Genomic DNA, 20,117 nt, shown 5'->3' with positions numbered 1-20,117 from the left:
GACGAGCCAGTCAGGGTGCAGTGTAGCAATGATGAAAAATATAACTTTCCTCTAGTTCCTAAATGCTTCCTCCCCTCTCCCCCCCCCCAACTATCACGATCCCAATTCTACCTTGCAAGTCTGGCTAGACCAGAGGATGTACACTGGTACAGATAGGAAGTGGAAACACAGGGAATCCATGGCGGATGATCCTTTCAGGACCAGTGGTGTGAGTGGCAATACTGGGAGGGTGGAGGAAGGGTGGAGTAGAGAGGGGGAACTGATTATAAGGATCTACATATAACCTCCTCCCTGGGTGACGGCCAACAGAAAAGTGGGTGAACGGAGACGTCGGACAGGGCAAGATATGACAAAATAATAATTTATAAATTATCAAGGGTTTGTGAGGAAGGGAGGAGGGGGGAGGGAGGGGAAAAATGAGGAGCTGATGCCAGGGGTTTAGGTGGAGAGCAAATGTTTTGAGAATGATGAGGGCAATGAATGTACAAATGTGTTTTACACAATTGATATATGTATGGATTGTGATGAGTTGTATGAGCCCTAATAAAATTATTTAAAAAAAAAGAAAATTAAAGGAGAATGACAGTTTTCTTCTTTTGTGCTGACCGTCTACTTTACCAAGCATGATGTGGTGTTCTAGGGATTTGTCTCTCCTGACAACACATCCAAAGTATGGGGGACAGCTCCAACACATGGCTTCTAAGGACCATTCTGGCTATATTTCTTCCAAGACTGATTTGTGTGTTCTTTGAGCATGTTCACGGTACTGACAGCATATTTTAAATGATACCTGTCATTATCTACAGGAGCCTGGGTAGTGTAATGGGTTACATGTTGAGTTGGCAACCACAAGACCAGCAATTTGAACCCACCAGTTTATCTTTAGGAAAAAGAGGAGACTTTCCTGTCCTTGTAAAGATGTACAGTTTCAGAAACTCACAAGGGCAGTTCTGCCCACTCCAGTGGGGTTGCTACGAATCCCAGTGGACTTGATGGCAGTGATTAAAAAAATCATTATCTACAGACCCCTGGTTGCATGTGGGACAAGTGCTGGTGTGCTAACTGCAAGTTCAGTGGTTTGAAGCTATAAGTTACTCTGTAGGCAAAAGATGAGGCAGTCTGCTCCAGTAAAGATTTGTAGTCTTAGAAATTTTAAGGGGCAATTCAACTCTATTCTATAGGATATAAGTAGGAATTGACTCAATGGCAGTGAGTTTGGTTTTTCATTTTAATGTGCAATTTATTTTGTTTTATTTATTTTTATTATCTGTTTTTCAACTATAGATTAAATATCGAAAGTGGACAATTAAACATACATACTTTTGCTCACTTCTCCCAACCCCCATGCCACAACATACAAAAAGAGGTAAAAGGAAAGACTCAAATCTATCAAAGGGTTTCCAGTATGGTTAGATTTCAATGTCTAATTCAAAGAAGCACCATCTAAGTGAGGCATCAACTAGGTCCACCTGAAAGAAGCACATCAGCCGTGTGATCCAAAGACGATGATGACAAAATTCAAATATTATGAAGGGAGAAGTTGCTCCCTTCATCAGATTTGATGGGAGTTGGGGCTTAAATTGTGAACATTCAATGTGTAGAAGGCTATGGAGGACAGTGGGAACCCCAAAACCATCTGTAGACTATCCAGAACCAGGAAAATATGACTTAGTTTCAAAGGAAAATGCAACCAATAAATGCAAATCTCAAGATGACTAAGATGTGGGAAGTATCAGACAAAGACATTAAGGCAGCATAATTATAAGTATGCTGAAAGTGGAAAATACGTGATAATGAACAAAAAGATAGAAAATATCAACAGAGGAAAAAATGACCTAAGATGAACTAAATTGAAATTTTAGAACTGAAAAATGCAATACCTGGAAGAAAAAAACACACTCAGGGGATTAGTAGCTAAGTGGATATGGAAAGAAGAGTTAGCGAACTTAAGGATGGATCAATAGAGATAATCTTATATGGAGAAGAAACAGAAAACATTTGGAGATACAATATAAAACCAACCCCAAACAAAAATCCTGAGTCTTGGAGAACAGTTGGACAATTTAAAACAGTTTACAATATGGGTAACACAGCTCACCAACAACATCATAAATTTCTCTTGGTGTCTTGGTTGTTAGGCTGGTTCCTCTCTCTCTCTCTGTCTGATTCAGACAATTACATTGGCTAGGATGCATCTGCTCTAGTTTCTTGGGCGTGGTGTTCTACTATATTCTCAGCTATTCATCATCTTAGTTTGATACTTGAGAATTTAGACCCACAAATTACAGGATAAGACAAAGAAGCTAAGCATATTTTAAAAAGAAATAGGTATTAAGGGACTTCCAAGGGAAGCTATAATATGGAGCCATCATGGCTAGTTGGTTACACACTGAGCTGCCAATCATAAAGCCAGTGGTTTGAACCTACCAGTCACTCGGCAACCTTTAAAAGATGTAAACATTTGGGCCTCAGAATGGAAAGTTCTTCTCTGTCCTCTGCCCTATAGAGTCACTCTGAGTTAGAATCGATTAGATAGCAGTGTGTTTTTGGTCTGAGGCTGTTTAGTATATACAGAGACTACAACTTGGATACTGCAAAGCCGGAACACAGCTTGAGAAGAATGGAAAGAAACAAAGAAAATTGAAACAGCACAGGTTTGAGGGAAATTTAGTGTTGAAAATGGAAGACTCCATAGTAATTTTCATAAATATTTTAAAGATCTAAATTTTTCTTCTTCAAGTTATACAGTAAATATTTCAGAACACTTTTTAATATATAGAAGTCAATGGATAGAGAATTCATGGTAAATGTTTCAGAGTTGAGGTTGACTTCAAGCTCCATAATGCTAACTTTTCTTTTAAGAGTTCCTGTGCACAGGTCGAGAAGTAGTGCCATCTTATAACTGGAACATTTTAATGGAAAATACTTTAAAATAATGTGACAATTGAAAGACTGGAACATTTTAATTTTAATGAAGGAATTTGACTCTGACAGACCTATTTTGCATTTCAGAACACTTGAATGTCTATTTATGGTCAGTCAATTACAATTTGCAGTGACCCTGTGGGACAAGTGGAACTTCTGTGGATTTCTGAAGCTGTAGATCCTTATGAGAACAGAAAGTTCCATCTTTCTCTTACAGAGCAGCTCGTGGGCTTGAATAGCTGACCTGTGGTTAACAGTCAAACACATAGCTCACTGTGCCATCAGAGTTCCTTATTTATTATACAGTAACTCTTATTTCTGGCCCCCTTTTAAGATAACAAATTGGGAACAACAAGTGATTCAAAATGGAGAGCAAAGCGGGTTTAGAAGGCCTGGTAGGGCTTGATCAAGGGTAATGTTGAGAGGAATTACTGAAACCCAAATGAAGGTTGAGCATGATAGTGGGACAAGAGGATAGTAAAAGGAAATAGAGGAAAGAACTAGGAGGCATTTATAGATGTCTTAATACATGTACATATGTAAATATATTTATATATTATCATGGGGAAATGGATCTATGTGCATATATTTATAGGATTAGTATTAAGGTAGCAGATGGACATTGGGCCTCTACTCAAGTACTCCCTCAATGCAAGAGCACTTTGTTCTATTAAACTGGAATTCCATGATGGTCACCTTCCTGATATGATTGCTGAAGAAAAAGCAGGTGCATAAGCAAATGTGGTGAAGAAAGCTGATGGTGCCCAAGTGTCAAAAAGATATAGCATCTGGGGCCTTGAAGGCTTGAAGATAAACAAGCAACCATCTAGCGGAGAACCAACAAAGCCCACATGGAAGAAGCACACCAGCCTGTGTGATCATGAGGTGTCAAAGGGATCAGGTATCAGGCATCAAAGAACAAAAAATCCTAATATTGTGAATGAGGAGGAATGCAGAGTGGGGATCCAAAGCCCATCTGTAGGCAACTGGACATCCCCTTGCAGAAGGGTTGTGGGATGAAGACGAGCCAGTCAGGGTGCAGTATAGCACTGATGAAACACACAACTTTCCTTTAGTTTTTTAATGCTTCCCCCATCCCCCACTAATATGATCCCATTTCTACCTTGCAAATCCGGCTAGACCAGAGGATGTACACTGGTACAGCTAGGAACTGGAAACAAGGGGAATCTAGGACCAGTGATGAGAGTGATAATACTGGGAGGGTGGAGGAAAGGTGGGGTAAAAAGGGGGAACCGATCACAAGGATCTACATATAACCTCCTCCCTGTGGGACAGACAACAGAAAAGTGGGTGAAGGGAGACATCGGACAGATAAGAACTGGAAACATAGGGAATCCAGGACAGATAACCTCTCAGGACCAATAATGAGAATAGCCATACCAGGAAAGTAAGGGGAAGGTGGGGTAGAAAGGGGAACCAATTACAAGGATCTACATATAACCTACTCCCTGGGAGAGGAACAACCAAAAAGTGGGTGAAGGAAGACGTCAGACAGTATAAAACATGACAAAATAATAATTATAAATTATCAAGGGTTCATGAGGGAGGGGTATGGGGGAGGGAGGGGAAAATGAGGAGCTGATACCAAGGGCTCAAGTAGAAAGCAAATGTTTTGAGAATGATGATGGCAACATATGTACAAATGTGCTTGACACAATGGAAGTATGGATGGATTGTGATAAGAATTGTAAGAGCCCCAATTAAATGATTTTTTTAAAAAAGATAACAAATTGGAACTGCCTGCTATTCAGTTTCTAATAAAAGGTGGATACTTGGGGAAAATTCCAAGTTCATGAATTTTCACTGTTTAAATATTTCTTTAGGTGAAAGGACACCCTGTGAAGTAAAACTTGACCTAAATACTCAGTCCAAAACAAACTACTTTATTTATTTTAATTAAATACTTTTATTGGGGGGCTCTTACTGCTCTTATCACAATCCATATGTATATCCATTGCAACACAAATGACCTTAAATAAAGCCAGTGTGCACTTCCTTCTCTCCCTGGCTAGCTAATGGTACATTAAAATATACTGATTTCTTAATGGGCGAGCAGATTAAAAAGTGGCATGTGGTATAGATTCTATATCTCAGAAACTAGAGCTGATGGGGAAAACGGATGCCATTTTTGGAACCAGCAGGTTCAACACGCCCAGAAACAAGTCTAACATTTAAGTCACCAAAATGTGTGTGGGCCAGTGATAACTGCAGTTCCAGAAGGAGAGGAGTGTGGATACAAGACAGAAGAAACACACTTGAAAGAGTAGGGGCAGATAATTTCCCAAATTGGGTTAACAACATACATTTACAGATTCAAGAAGCTCAATGAACCCCAAACAAGATAAATTAGAAGACATTTGTCACCAGTCACACCCTTGCAAAGTGACTAAAGATCAAGCTTAAAGAAAAAAAGCATTGGAAGCACTCAGAAAAAAAAAATACATGCAAGGTAAAATGACTTGAAGGACTATAACTTTCCATCAGAAACCACGGAAGCCCAGGAGATGATGAACCAGCTTTAGCATGCTGAAAGGAATCGCAACAGCAAAACAAAAACACCCGATGTTGACCTAGAATTCTACATACAAGAATAAAATCCTTGAAGAATTTAAGGTGAATAAAAACGAATTTCCAGAGAAAGATAATTTGTCACTACCAGAATTCTGTTGTTGTTTGGTGCCAGTCTGTTCCGACTCATGGCAAACGTATGCACCGCAGAATGAAACACTGCTGGGTCCAGGGCATCCTCACTGTTGTTCTTGTGCTTAAACTCATAGGTGCAGTCACTGTGTCAATCATCTCATTACTACCCCTCCACTTTACCAGGCACTTTACTAGGCATTATTCTCTCCTAGCATCCTGCTATATGAAATACTGAAGTTTTTTAAGATAAAGGAAATGAAACCGAGGGAAAGCTTAGATTTTTTAGGAATGAAAGAGGAGATCAAAATTAGTAAATATAAAAGACTTTGCCTATGCGTTTATTTAAAATGCACATAATTATTTTAGGCAAAGTTTGTCTTGTGGAGTTTTTTAAAAATGTAATCTTAAAAAAATGTAATCTTTATTTTTTAAATAAAAATTTTATTGTGGTAAAGTATATAACAAACATGGACTATTTTTACATGTAAAAGTTAGTGATATTGATTATATTCATTATGCTATCCAGCCTCTGTGGAGTTTTAATAAACATAGGTTTAATGTATGTTTATGACAACTATAACATAAAAGATAATGTGTGTGTATATAAATAGACCTAAACAGTTGTAAGGTTTCCATATTTTACCTGAGCTGCAAAAAATTAAATAGAATGTATACATGGGAATTATATATCCAAGTGTATGTAGAACTTACATACAATTACACATACACTTTAAAGTATATTTTTAAAAATCTTTTGATTTCATGTTTAATGTGATTAAATGGACTCAGAAGTCTAAAAATTTAATGATACAAAATGTAATCCCTAGAAAACCCAAAACCAAACCCATTACCACCAAACTGATTCTGACTCATCGTGACCCTATAAAGGATTTCAGGGGCTATAAATCTTTATGGGAGCAAATAGCTCTTTGTTTCTCCTGAAGAGTAGTGTTGGGTATGAATCACCAATTATGTGATTAGTAGTCCAACGGCTTACCTGACGGCACCAAAGTAAATGGAATTCTAAAACATGTAACTATTCTTTTTTTTTTTCTTCTTTTACATTTTATTAGGGACTCCAACAACTCTTACCACAATCCATACATATACATACATCAATTGTACAAAGCACACCCATACACTCCCTGTCCCAATCACTCTCAAGGCATTTGCTCTTCACCTAAGCCCCTTGCATCAGGTCCTCCTTTTTTTCCCCCCCTCCCTCCCTTTTCCCCCCTCCCTCATATGCCCTTGGTAATTTATACCTCGTTATTTTGTCATATCTTGCCCTATTCGGGGTCTCCCTTCCCCCCTTCTCTGCTGTCCCTCTCCCAGGGAAGAGGTCACATGTGGCTCCTTGTAATCAGTTCCCCCTTTCCAACCCACTCACCCTCCACTCTCCCAGCATCGTCCCTCACGCCCTTGGTCCTGGAGGTATCATCCACCCCGGATTCCCTGTATCTCCAACCCTCCTATGTACCAGTGTACAGCCTCTGTCCTATCCAGCCCTGCAAGGTAGAATTCGGATCATGGTAGTTGGGGGGAGGAAGCATCCAGGATCTGGGGGAAAGCTGTGTTCTTCATCGATACTACCTCACACCCTAATTAACCCATCTCCTCTCCTAAGCCCCTCTATGAGGGGAATAACTATTCTAAAATAAAGTGTGAAAGTGGAGGAAAGATGAACAAAAATAGTAGGACCAAACAAAAAAAATGGCATGCCTAAATCTAATAATATCAATAATTATTGTAAATATAAATGGAATACATTCCAAACAAAGGGCAGAGGTTATTAGAATGGTAAAAAGCAAGACACAATTATATGATGTCCACAAAAGCTACACTCTAAGTATAAATACATAAATGGGCAGAAAGTGGCTGGAAAAAAGATGAATCCTAAAAACAGTAAACTTCAAGGAAAATGAAAATAAGTGAGTATATCCACACAGAGATTTGCAAATGGCTATTTGTAGCAGCTTCTTTCACTAAAGTGAAAAAATGAGAAGCAATCCAAATGTCCATCGACAGTTAAGCAACCTGTGGCATGTTGACACATTGAAATACTATTTAGCAATACAAAGAAACTAATAACTCATACACACAGCATGGATGAATCTCAAAATCTGAATGATAGAAGGCAGACACAATCAACCATATATATCACATGATCAATTTATATAAAATGCAAAGAAATCTACAGACAGCCTATCAGTGGTCTACAGCAAGGAGGGAGGGAATGAAGGAGTGTAAAGGGGCAAGAGGACTCTCTTGGGGATAATGGAAATGTTCTGAATCTTGCTCATGGTGGTGATTTGTGGGTACATGGAATGATCAAAACCCATCAAACTGTATACTTTGAATACATGAATGTTCTGGTATTTCCAGAAAAGTTAGTAAGGAAGTTAAACAGAAAATCCTAATTTTCAAATCACTTTAGATTTCTTGCTGAACTCTATGAAATGCTTTAATACTTAAAAACATTTTCCCCCTGAGAATATGGCTTCTTTTAATGAAATAATCAAATGTCTCTGTGCTAAAAGATCTTTAGATAATAAGTTACAAAGTGGCTCTAATTTAGTCTTAACACTATAGGAAAGTGACTTTAATACAATTATCAAAGGCAACCCAATGAACAGCTGCATTTTCTGGTCTATTTTCTAAGTCATTACACAGGGAAAAATCAATATCTGGAGTCTGACAATCACATCTAGGCACATCGGATTCTCACTTTCTCCCTGTCCTCCTGGAATCTTTTAGGAAACAATACATCTTTGTTTTCAATGTTTGGGTTGTTAGCATCCACTGTTTCTTTAGAACACATATGGATATAATACCTTTTCAAAAGAGCTTGATATCGATCCCTGGCAAAGCCTAGGAGGAAACATTAACTAGATGTTTTGCAAGCACTTAGGAAGGAAACCTGATACGCTTGTGTGCAAGGCTGAGAAATGTAGACTGTCTGACAGCATCGTTAGGTTGATTTGCAACTGGCTGAAAGACTTACATACTCTAAGAGTTCAGACTGCTGGATGCCACACGGCATTGATCACATTGGCTGCTTCCTTCTGGCGAGGAGCCATTGGGTCAGTACCAACTCATAGCGACTGGAAGTACAAAATAATGAAACGCCTCCCAATCCTGTGCTATCCTCACAGTCATGGTTAAACTTGAGCCCAGTGGTGAAACCACAGTGTCAAGTTATCATGTTGAGGGTTGTCCTCTTTTTCCTTTTTAAATCATTTTATTGGGGCCCATACAACTCTTATCACAATCCATACATAAATCAATTGTGTAAAGCACCCTTATACATTCGTTGCCCTCATCATTCTCAAAATTCGCCTTCCGCTTGGGTTTCTGGAATCAGCTCATTTTCCTTTTTCCCCCTCCCCCTCCTTCCCTGCTCCCCCCCCTCCCTAATGAACCCTTAATAATTTATAAATTATTATTTTATCTTATCTTACACTGCCCGGCATCTCCCTTCACCCACTTTTCTGTTGCCCATCCCCCACAGAGGAGGTTATATGTAGATCCCCGTGATCAGTTCCCCCTTTGTAACCCCCCTCCCCTCCCAGTATTGCCACTCTCACCGTTGGTCCTGAGGGGTTCATCTGACCCTCTACCAAGCATGATATCCTTTATCAGGAATTGGGCTTTCCTGATAATGTATACAAAGTATATGAGATGAAATTTCACCATCCTTGCTTCTAAGGAGCATTCTGGTTATACTTCTTATGAGACAGGTTTGTTTGTTCTTTGGGCAGCCCAGGATATGTCAATATTTTTTCCCAACACCATCCTTTCAAATGCATAACTCCTTATGCAGTCTTCCTTATTCCTTGTCCAGAATTCACCTGCATATGAGACTACTGACAATACTATGACTTGGGTCAGGTGTATTTTAGTCTTCAAAGTGACATCTTTAGTCTTTAGCACTTTAAAGAGGTTTTGCTCAGTAGGCTTGTTCAATGTAATTCATCATTTGCTTTCGGTTAATAATTTGATTTCTTAACTATTGCTTCCATGAATGTTGATATAAAATCCAAGTAAAATGAAATTCTTGACAAGTTCAACTTTTTTTCTGTTTATCATGATTCTATTGGTCTAAGTATAAAGATTTTTGTTTTCTATACATTAAGTTCTAATCCATATTGAACGTTGTATTCTTTGATTGTCATTAGTAAGTGCCTCAAATCCTCTTCACTTTCAGCAAGCTAGGTTTTGTCATCTTTTCCTAGGTTATGAACACACCTTCCTTCAATCCTGATACTATATTCTTCAAAAGTCCAGTTTCTCAGATTATTTGCTGGGCATGCAGATTGAGTAAGTAGGGTAAAGGATACAACTCCGACACACATCTTTCCTGATATTTTAAAATGTTACTTTTTAACAGTTTCTTTTAGCACTTCATTTATATATCACATGATCCGGTAGTTTAAACATATCAAGAGTTGTACAGTCGTTACCACAGTCAATTTTAGAACATTTGCTTCTTCCTTGTACTGTTATTCATGTAATTATTTTTTTCCGATTGTGGCAAAAATATACACCACAAAACATTCTCTAATTCAACAACTTCTTCATGTATAATTCAGTGCCATTGATTATACTCTTCCTGTTGTACAACCATTATTGACATCCTTCAGCAAAATTTTCCACCACCATTGAAAAAATCTTAATGCCCTTTAAGCAAAAAATCTTTATCCTTCATCCATTTTAATTCTAGGTCAAGTCTAGTTTCTTTTTCTTTCTTTTCTTCTTCTTTTTAATCATTTTATTGGAGGATTTCACAACTCTTATCACAATCCATCCATCCATCCATCCATCCATCCATCCATCCATCCATCCATCCATCCATCCATCCAGTCAAGCACATTTGTACATTTGTTGCCATCATCATTTTCAAAACACTTTCTTTCTACTTGAGCCCTTGGTATCAGCTTCTCATTTTTCCTCCTTTCTCCATCATGAACCCTTGATAATTTATAAATTATTTTTTTTTCATGTCTTACACTGGCTGATGTCTCCCTTCACCCACTTTTCTGCTGTCCATCCTCCTGGGAGGGGGTTATAGGTAGACCATTGTGATCAGGTCCCTCTTTTCTCCCCCACCTTCTTCCTTCCCCTCCTGGTATCACTACTCTCATTATTGGTGCTGAGGGGATTATCTGTCCTGGATTCCCTGTGTTTCCAGCTCTTATCTGTACCCATGTACATGCTCTGTTCTAGCCAGATTTGTAAGGTAGAATTGGAATCATGATAATGGTGGGGAGGAAACATTAAAGAACTAGAGGAAAGTTGTATGTTTCATCGGTGCTATACTGAACCCTGACTGGCTCATCTTGTCCTTGTGACCCTTCTGTAAGGGGGTGTCCAATGGCCTACAGATGGGCTTTGGGTCTCCACTCTGCCCCCTCATTCACATCAATATGATTTTTGGTTCTGGGTCTTTGATGCCTAATACCTGATCCCATCGACACCTCATGATCACACAGGCTGGTGTGCTTCTTCCATGTGGGCTTTGTTGCTTCTCATCTAGATAGCTGCTTGTTTACTTTCAAGCCTTTAAGACCCCAGACACTATATCTTTTGATAGCCAGGCACCATCAGCTTTCTTCACTACATTTGCTTATGCTCCCATTTGTCTTCAGCGATAGTGTTGGGAAGGTGAGCATCAAGGAATGCCAGTTTAATAGAACAAAGTGTTCTTGCATTGAGGGAATACTTGAGTGAGTCCCAATGTCCATCTGCTACCTTAATACTAAACCTATAAATATAAACACATATATCTATTTCCCCATCATCATATATAAATATATTTACATATGTATATGTCTGTATTTAGACCTCTATAAATACCCTTTGCCTCTTAGTTCTTTCCTCTATTTCCTTTTACTTTCCTCATGTCCCACTATCATGCTCAGCCTTCCTTTAGGTTTCAGTAATTCCTCTCAGTTACATTGCCCTTGATGAAGCCCTACCAGGACTCTTACACCCTCCTCCCCACTGATTTTTGGTCACTTTTTGCTTCCTTGTCCCTGGGTTGGTTAACACCACTTCCTTTTCCCCACCTCCCCATCTCCCATGTCCCCCCCAGAACCATCAGTCCCATTGTTTTCTCCTCCCAATTGTTTATCCAGTCTATCTTATCTAGATAGACCTGCAAATATAATAATATGCAAAAAATACAGAGCAAGACAAAGTGACAAAAGAAAAGAAAACAACAACAAAATGATCCAAAAAAAAAGAAAAGCCTATAAATAGTTCAAAGTCTTTTTGTTGACCTTTACGAGTGTTTTCTGGTCAAGTCTGATGGAGTGCCACACCCTGACCACACATTCTATTTTTGGTATTTCCCTCGGACTTCATTGCTTTGCTCCCCTTGCTGTAGTTTCTTTCTTTCTTTTTTTTAAAGTAGCTTTGATAAAATATTTACATATTACACGCCATCTTTCCTGATCTTAAACCATGTAGTATTCCTTTGTTTTGTTCAAGTGACTGCCTCTTGGCCTGTTTATAGGTTCTGAATGAGCACAATTAAGTGTTATGGAACTCCCATTCTTCTTAATGTTATCCACAATTTATTATTATCCATACAAATGCTTTTACAATCAACAAAATGCAGTGAACATGACATTCCCTGTTTTCAACCAAGATCCATCTGACATCCTTTATTCATGTCTTCTGAATGTTGCTTGAGTTTCTGGCATCTCCCTGTTGATGTACATAGTGCTGCAATCATTTTAAACTTATTTTCAGCAAAATTATGCTTGCATGTGATATTAATGATATATATTTTAAATTTCCACATTCTGTTAGATCACCTTTATGTTGACCTTGAGTCTTGTTTGGAGGTTCTAGCAGGGGAGTGCAGCTACTTGTATACCCTTGACCGAAGGATGGTCCTTCTTCTATTGGGGAAGTTTGTCCTCTTCAACCAAGTGCGAAGCTTTGGGGGATGCACAGGAGTGGTGGGAGAGGAAGGGGTCACCGCCTAGCCATCCAGATCAGCTGAATCAACCCTGGTGATCAATGGGGTGAGAAATATCACAGCCAGATCGTCCTCCCATCCTCACCTTTCTTTTGAATGGGGACAATATTGATCTCTTCCAGTCATTTGGCCAGGTAGCAAGCCATCTTCCAAATTTCTTAGCATACACAAATGAATGTTTCCAGTGTATCATCAACATCTCAAAACATTTTAATTGATATTGTCAATTCCTGGAGCCTTCTTGTTTTTTTGCTAATGCCTTCAGTGCAGCTTGGACCTCTTCCTTCAATACAACTATTATTTCTTCTTCTTTTTTCAAGAAAATACACTTATTTCAGACAGTTCAAGAGGCCAGAGTCCACACTTAGGGGACAGCTATAAGGGAAGGCTGAGAAAGGCTTTGTCTCCTTTAACATCTGTAGCCTGGACATTCCTTGATTCCTTCCTTGATGGAGCATCAATTCCAAGCTCCACCTTGCCTCCTACATTTGTATATCCTTCTGTGTCTAGTCTGTTTACAACTCAGAAATGATTAAGTTTAGGAACGTATTCCATTAATAAAGGCTCCATTAACATAACCAAACATTAACATAACATTATAACCAAACAGGATTATGTCCACAAGTATATTAAACTCATGGCCCTTAAGTAAATTCCAACTCACAGTGACTCTATAGACTAGAGTTGAACTGCTCTTTAGGATTCTTTATGGGAACAGATAACCTTATTTTTCTTTCATGAGGTGGTTGATGGGTTTGAACCATCGACATTCTGGTTAGTATCCCAATGCTTCACTCACTGAGCCACCAGGGATCTTTTCACAGGTATATTGTTATTGTTAGGCATTACAAAGTTAGTTCTGACTGATAGTGACTCTATGAACAACAGCATGAAACAGTACCATTCGTTCTTGATCATATGGTGGTTCTTAAAACAAATGGTATTAACCAATTCTTTTTATTCATTGATGTTGTGCATTTCTTCCATCTTCTTTGAATGTTTCCTGTGTCATTAAAAATTTTGCTCATAGCCTCTACTCACGTACTCCCTCAACACAAGAACACTTTGTTCTAATAATCTGGCATTCTGTTATGCTCACCTTTCCAGCACAATTGTTGAAGACAAAATGGGTGCATAAGCAAATGTGAAGAAAGGTGATGGTGTCCAGCTATCAAAAGATATAGTGTCTGGGGTCTTAAAGGCTTGATGATAAACAAGTGGCCATCTAGCTCAGAAGCAACAAAGCCCACATGGTTTGAATCAGTCCTTTTAGCTTGAAATATGCTGAGCATGTTCTTTCCTTTTGATTTTCTAACTCTGGTTTTGTCCACTTCATTTTAATGTTTTACTTTGTCTTCTTGAGCTACCTTTTGATATTTTTGGTTCAGCTTTTACTTTATTATTCATAGTTTATGATTCACACAGTTGAATGCTTTGGCACAGTCATTGACATTGGCAATGATATCACTTGTTTCATGTCCTCTTCTAAATTAAGCCTGAACCTCTGGCAGCTCCCTCTCAAGGTACTGGTATAACCATTGGATGATCTTCAGCAAAAATTTACTTGTATGTCATATCAATGGTATTGTTCTATAGTTTGCCCATTCTGTTGCATCACCTTTCCATGGAATGCATACAAATATGTATTTCTTCCAGTCAGTTGGCCTAATATCTGTCTTCCAAATTTCCTGACAGATGAGTGAGTGCTTCTAGTGCATTATCAGCTTGCTGAAACATTTCTGTTGGTATTTCATAAATTGCTGGATCTTTGTTTCTGACTAATGCTTTCAGTGCAGCTTGAACTTCTTCCTTCAGCACCATTGGTTCTTGCTCATGTGCTCCGTCCTGAAATGGCACACTGTCAACTAGTTCTTTTTGGTATAGTGACTCTGTGTATTCTCTCTATCTTCTTTTGATGCTTCTGCATCATTCAATATTTTGTCTATGGAATCTACCAATACTACAACTTGAGGTTTGAACTTTTTTCTTGAGTTCTTTCAGCTTAAGACATGCTGAGCACATTCTTAGAAGTGGCCAATATAGCCAAAAAAGACTGCTGGAGAGCAAATAAATTGTCTTGGGTGAATTAGAACCAGTTCAAAACTCCACTGAGTGACTACTTAACCTTTGACTATGATAGACTTTGCTTTTTTCCCACTGTTGTAGAATAAAATCCAGAAATCTTAGCATGAGACCTATAGTACTTTCTTCATCTAGCCCTTGCTTGTTTTTCTAGCCGCATTGCTGTTGCTGCCTGACAGTCTCCAATCATAGAGAACCATGAGAACATTTCTGAAACAGAAGTCTATCTTCTCAGTTGCTGAGATTTTTGTGAATGTCCGTTTGCTTCTGCATGACTACTTCCTACTATCTTTTTGGGTTTTTTTGCGCAAGCTCCATTTTATTAAGTGGAATTTTGCAGTGGAACTGGGGCGCTTAACAAATTTGACCACCTGGGCCTGGGGCAGCTCCCGGGCTCCTCCCCGCCAAGATCTCTGAGACAACAGCTGGGTATCAAATGACTTTAGACTTTATCTGAAGGAAAGGTACAAATGGAAGAGCGGAAATGGATGCTTGGGTACAATTTCTAGAAAAGGGACAGGTCTACCCAACATGCATGCGCTGCCTTGGTGACTTGGGGAAGGCCAGGCTGCCTCTTAGCTCTCTCCATCAGTCTCCCAAGGTATGCTTGTTGAAGAGATACTCGGCCAGGCCGGAATCTGGGGCCCCCATCATGTGCAGGTTGGTGACATAGTCACCCAGCTGTTAGATGGATTTCACCTGCTCATCCAGGTACTGTGTCTCGGTGAAGTCACAGAGATGGGGATCGTTCTTGTCCGTGGCCAGTTGGTGCAGCTCCAGCAGGGACTGGTTGACGTTCTTCTACAGGTGCAGCGCACATTCCATGGCCTTGAGCCAGCTCTTCCAGTCATCACGGTCTGGTGTCTTGATATCCTGGAGGAAGATCCAGCCCCCTCGTTGGTTCTGCAGCTTCATCCGTTTCTTGGCGGGCTCTCTCTCCTCGTGAGACTGGTGCAGAAAGTATTTGGCAAAGTTCTTCAGAGCCACGTCATCCCGGTCGAAGTAGTAAGCCATGGACAGGTAGACGTAGAAGGTGTAGGGCTCCAGGTTGATCTGGCGGTTGATGGCGGCCTACGAGTCCTGGTTGCAGTTCTGGCGCACCTGTGAGGGAGACGTGGTCATGGAGGCAGGTGGAGGCCTGTGGTCGTTGAGAGTGCAGTTGGCAGGGAGGGTGGGGGGAGAGGCTGGCGAGCGCCGGGTTCCGTTTAAGCACTGTTGAAGCCCGAGACCACAGCAGCTCTGCGAAGAACGTCTCCTACTATCTTTTAATAACCAGTTTGAATATTTCCTCTTCCAGGATGTATGGGTAGCAGGATTGTGTGTAATTTAAATATATTTATTTGTGGTTATCAGCATTCAAAACTTTGTCTGCAGTAGGCATAAATACTTTTTGGAGTGTATGTGTAAAGAAAAATGTCATTCAAGTAAATCGAGCAAAGGAAACAAGGGGAAAGACCACTATACGGGCTTACTTTAGTTTCCCTCAGCAGTAATCCCAGGGAGTGATTCCAGGATAAAAGCTTAATTTCAAACACAACATTATTTTTTTCTTCATTGAATTCGTAAAGATTACCAAAAAGGCAATGTTTCTAGAAGGGAATTCTTATTAACTATTGGTGTACATTGGTAATCTCTTTTCAGGGCTATTTGTTAATAAGCATCAAAATTGGGGGGAATTTATTCTACAGAAATTATTGGCACAAGGGTACAATTACACACACACACACACACACACACACACACACACACAGGAATGACTATATAATTTGTAAAGGGCCCAGTACAAAATGAAAATGTGGGGTCCTTTGTTTAAAAAGCAGGGGAAAAGCACCATTAAAATACTAAAATAGGGGGGAGGGGAGACTCTGGATAGGGCAAGATATGACAAAATAATGATGTATAAATTACCAAGGGCACATGAGGGAGGGGGGAGAGGGGAGGGAGGGAAAAAAAAAAAGAGGACCTGATGCAAAGGGCTTAAGTGGAGAGCAAATGCTTTGAGAATGATTGGGGCAGGGAATGTATTGATGTGCTTTATACAATTGATGTATGTATATGTATGGATTGTGATAAGAGTTCTATGAGTCCCTAATAAAATGTAAAAAAAGAAAAGAGGAGAAAAAAATGATTAGGGCAGGGACTGTACAGATGTGCTTTATACAATTGATGTATGTATATGTATGGACTGTGATAAGAGTTGTATGAGTCCCTAATAAATTGTTTAAAAAATAAAATAAAATACTAAAATATAAAACACTTCTTTTTCTTTTATAGTTTCTTTCTTGACCTGTTAGCGTGTTTTTCTAATCTACTATTTAAAGTAACACTCCACTAAACAGTAATATATTCTCCAGCAAGTGCAGATCTCTTACAATTGCTTTGCTTTGGGACCTGTTGTGTAACTCACTCAATGAGTTGAGGCACAAAACGCACTGACACCTAGGCCCTACTGGAAATATTGGGTGTCAGTATGGCTGAGCTGGGCAGGCTGGGACACCAGAGTTGGGGAGCAAGCAAAGCAGAACCATTCTGTAGAGGTGGGAAAGAGGCAGGAAGACTCAGCACAAATCATGGGCCCTTTAGATCAAGGCTCTAAGTTCTTGATGCACACACATTGTTCCATCAAAAGTCACTTACAAAACATAAATTTAAGGAAAAAATGAAGAGTTTCCAGATAGTGATTGAAGAGCATTAAATCCTAAGGCCTTTCTGAATGCTTGGGTCTGAATAAGTGCTCTAGTGGTAAATTCATGAAGCCAGCTCTGCATATAAGTAGTCTAGTCATACAGAGTGGATTGTAGTAGAAAAAACTGGGATAAACCAAATTGTTCATCTGTAAGGGAGCAGATGAATAAATTATGCTGGAACCATACAGTTAAAAACCTATAACCTCGGGAGAGGGACAGCAGAGAAGGGGGCAAGGGAGACTCCAGATAGGGCAAGATATGACAAAATAATGATGTATAAATTACCAAGGGCATATGAGGGAGGGGGGAATGGGGAGGGAGGGGGGGAAAAAAGAGGACCTGATGCAAGGGGCTTAAGTGGAGATCAAATGCCTTGAGAATGATTGGGGCAGGGAATGTATGGATGTGCTTTATACAACTGATGTATGTATATGTATGGATTGTGGTAAGAGTTGTTTGAGTCCCTAATAAAATGTAAAAGAAGAAAAGAGAAAAAAATGATTAGGGCAAAGACTGTACAGATGTGCTTTATACAATTGATGTATGTATATGTATGAACTGTGAAAAGAATTGTATCAGCCGCAATAAATTGTTAAAATTAAAAAAAATTTAAAAAAAAAGAATGATTGAGACTCTGGGGAAAAAAAACTATAACCTTTTTTAAAAAGGCAGATCTATTAATATTAACATAGATAGCTAGTTGTCCAACACATACGGGCAAAGAAAGTTTCAGAATATGTCTGTCACGATCCCATTAAAACATTATGTATATATCAAACAATGGTGCAGGGGTGGTGAATTATTTAATGTAACCCTTCTTGCCAAAGTTTTTTAAAAAATCATTTTATTAGGGGCTGATACAACTCTTATCACAATCCATACATAAACAATTGTGTAAAGCACATTTGTACATTCATTGCTCTCATCATTCTCAAAACATTTGCTCTCCACCTAAGCCCCTGGCATCAGCTCCTCATTTTTCCCCCTCCCTCATGAACACTTGATAATATATAAATTATTATTTTGTCATATCTTTCCCTGTCTGACGTCTCCCTTCACCCACTTTTCTGTTGTCTGTCCCCCAGGAAGGAGGTCACATGTAGATCCTTGTAATCGGTTCCCCCTTTAACCAACCCTCCCTCTACCCTCCCAGTATGGCCATTCTCACCACTGGTCCTGAAAGGATCATCCGCCATGGATTCTGTATTTCCAGTTCCTATCTGTACCAGTGTACATCCTCTGGTCTAGCAAGACTTGCAAAGTAAAATTGGGATCATGATAGTGGGGGGGGGAGGGGAGGAAGCATTTAGGAACTAGAGGAAAGTTGTATTTTTCATCATTGCTACATCACACCATGAGTGGCTCGTCTCCTCCCCAAACCCTTCTGTAAGGTGATGACCAGTAGCTTACAAATGGGCTTTGGGTCTCCACTCCTTACTCCTCCCCGCCTATTAACTATGCTAAGATTATTTTGTTCTGATGATGCCTGATACCTGATCCCTTTGACACCATGTGATCGCACAAGCTGGTGTGTTTCTTCCATGTGGGCTTTGTTGCTTCTGAGCTAGATGGCCACTTGTTTACCTTCAAGCCTTTAAGACCCCAGACATTATATCTTTTGATAGCTTGGCATCATCAGCTTTCTTCACCACATTTGCTTATGTACCCATTTGTCTTCAGCGATTGTATCACGGAGGTGAGCACACAATGATATGATTTTTTGTTCTTTGATGCCTGATAACTAATCCCTTTGGCACCTTGTGTTCACACAGGCTGGTGTGCTTCTTCCATGTGGGCTTTGTTGCTTCTGAGCTAGATGGCCGCTTTTTTACCTTCAAGCCTTTAAGACCCCAGATGCTATAGCTCTTGATAGTCGGGCACCATCAGCTTTCTTCACCACATTTGCTTATTCACCCACTTTGTCTTCAGCGATTGTCAGGAAGGTGAGCATCATGGAATGCCAGTTTAATAGAACAAAGTGTTCTTGCATTGAGGGAGTACTTGAGTGGAGGTCCAATGTCCATCTACTACCTTAATACTTCTATACCTATAAATATATGTACATAGATCTATTTCTCCATCCTCATATATAAATATATTTGCATATGTACATGTCTTTATCTAGACCTCTATAAATGCCCTTTGCCTCCCAGCTCTTTTCTGTATTTCCTTTGGCTTTCCTCCTGTCCCACTATCATGTTCAGTCCTCACCAGGGTTTCAGCAATTCCTCTTGGTTACATTACCCTTGATCATGCCCTACCAGGCCTCCCACGCCCTTCTCACCACCAATTTGGATCACTTGTTGTTCCCTTGTCCCTGGTTTTGTTAACACCAATACCTTTCCCCCTCCCTCCCCCTCTCCCATGTAGCCAAAGTCTTTAACAGTCACCAAATGACCTTTTCTGCATGGGTCTGGTAAGAAGATGGGAAAGATACTGATGGATTCACCTATGAGCCATTGCAAACATGATTCTTTGTAATGTCATCCTTGTTGTGTACAAAATAGCCCTCTGAAAAGCAGAAGTGAGGATCTCATTACCAGCAAAAGCCAGGAATGGAGTGTGTCCTCTGAATTCGAGATCCCTGCACAATGAACCTTCTAGATCCAGAAGACACCTATAATATGAAAGTAGCAGCAGCAGAACCAGTGCACAGAACAGAGTGGTGAGCTTCCCAACCCACAGAACAAGTAAAGCTGAGTGCGTTGATGCAGGAGTCTGGCTTGTGTAGTGAGTTCTTCTGGACATTTAATTGGGGAAGTTGGGCTTGC

General features: G+C 39.7%; 1 protein-coding gene and 1 pseudogene across 1 annotated transcript in view; both read right to left on the bottom strand.

Annotated features, from left to right (window-relative positions):
• M1AP (meiosis 1 associated protein) overlaps positions 1-20,117 on the bottom strand; it is a 119,381-nt gene that overhangs the window by 53,137 nt on the left and 46,127 nt on the right. The gene's annotated exons all lie outside the window — the stretch shown is intronic.
• LOC142454503 (ferritin heavy chain pseudogene) lies at positions 15,248-15,781 on the bottom strand (annotated as a pseudogene).

The sequence above is a fragment of the Tenrec ecaudatus genome, chromosome 8, assembly GCF_050624435.1.
Source record: "Tenrec ecaudatus isolate mTenEca1 chromosome 8, mTenEca1.hap1, whole genome shotgun sequence".
Taxonomy (NCBI): Eukaryota; Metazoa; Chordata; class Mammalia; order Afrosoricida; family Tenrecidae; genus Tenrec; species Tenrec ecaudatus.
The sequence above is the reverse complement of the archived record's forward strand: the minus strand, read 5'-3'. Positions and strand labels throughout refer to the sequence as shown.